Raw genomic sequence first — 1,460 nt, 5'->3', positions numbered from 1 at the left:
AAAAAGTGAAATAAATAAAAATGCAGGAGATTTAGTTTTTTTTATTTTATAAAGTATTAGTATTTCATTGTTTAGTATATTAAATATTTTAAATAATAATCAGTTTATTCGATTTGGTAAGATTCATAAAAAGTTTGGTATAAATAAAATGATTAAAAGAGTTCTGATTCAATTTATTTCTAAATTAAAAATTGTTGTTGATGGGTCAAAAATATTAAATAAATTTGTTGTAATTTTTTATGTTATTTTTTTTAAAAAAATTAATTTTTAAGTTTTTAATAAAATTAAAATATAGTAAGTTTATGATTACATAAAATGTAGAAAAAAAAAATAAGAATAAAATTAATCAATTAATTGGTGCTATTTGAGGAATTAAGTGATATTAATAAATAATTTTAATTTGACAAATTAATGTTATGCTTTAACTAATCTCTTTCATTAGAAGTAATTGCTAATTTACTATATTTTGATTTAAGAGATCATTACTTTGCTTTTCAGTCATCTAATGAATTAAAAATTTTTAATTCAATAAATAAATTTATTTAAATTAATTGATTCAATTTGAATAGGTATAAATCTGTGATTAATACCACAAATTTCTGAGCATTGTCCAAAGTATATTCCTGGTCGATTTATAAAAAGATTAATTTGATTTATTCGTCCTGGGATTGCATCAATTTTAATAGCTAAACTTGGAATTGTTCATGAATGAATTACATCGTCTGACGAAATTAAGAGTCGAATATTAAATTTAAATGGGATAATAGTTTTATTATCTACTTCAATTAATCGAAAATTTTCTTTATTTAATTCATTTATTATATAAGATTCAAATTCAATATTTGAAAAATCTGAATATTCATATGATCAGAATCATTGATGACCAAAAATTTTAATTGTTAAAATTGGGCATTTAATTTCATCTATTAAGTATAGTAGGTGAAGTGAAGGTATAGCAATAAAAATTAAAATAATTGGTGGAGTTGTAGTTCAGATAAATTCAATTATTTGATTTTCAGAGATTTTAATATTAATAAATTTATTTTTTATAATAAAAATTATTATATAAGTAATTGTTGTTATAATTATAATAATAATGAAAATTGTATGATCGTGAAAAAAAATTAATTGTTCTATTAGTGGTGAATTACTATTTTGAAATCTTAGTTTTATTCAAGTTATAATTTCTAAAAAAAGATTATTCTTTATAAATGAATTTTAAGTTCATTGCATATAGTTTCTGCCATATTAGAAATTAATAATTAGAGGTAATTCTGAATATGAATGTTCTAAGGGTGGTAAATTATGAATTCATTCAATAGAATTTCTTAAATTTAATTTAAAAATAGTTGTTTTTTTTAAAAAAATTCTATTTCAAATACAATAAATTAAAATAATAATTCTAAATGTTGAAATTATTGAACCAATTGATGAAATTATATTTCATAGTAAAAAATTAT

The 1,460-nt window shown here is 18.4% G+C and overlaps 1 pseudogene; it reads right to left on the bottom strand.

The window, feature by feature from the left end:
* Window positions 1-508: 508 nt before the first annotated feature.
* LOC132931326 (cytochrome c oxidase subunit 2-like) lies at window positions 509-1,191 on the bottom strand (annotated as a pseudogene).
* Between the last annotated feature and the right edge of the window lie 269 nt (window positions 1,192-1,460).

The sequence above is a fragment of the Rhopalosiphum padi genome, unplaced genomic scaffold (assembly GCF_020882245.1).
Source record: "Rhopalosiphum padi isolate XX-2018 unplaced genomic scaffold, ASM2088224v1 scaffold1, whole genome shotgun sequence".
Lineage (NCBI taxonomy): Eukaryota > Metazoa > Arthropoda > Insecta > Hemiptera > Aphididae > Rhopalosiphum > Rhopalosiphum padi.
The sequence above is the reverse complement of the archived record's forward strand: the minus strand, read 5'-3'. Positions and strand labels throughout refer to the sequence as shown.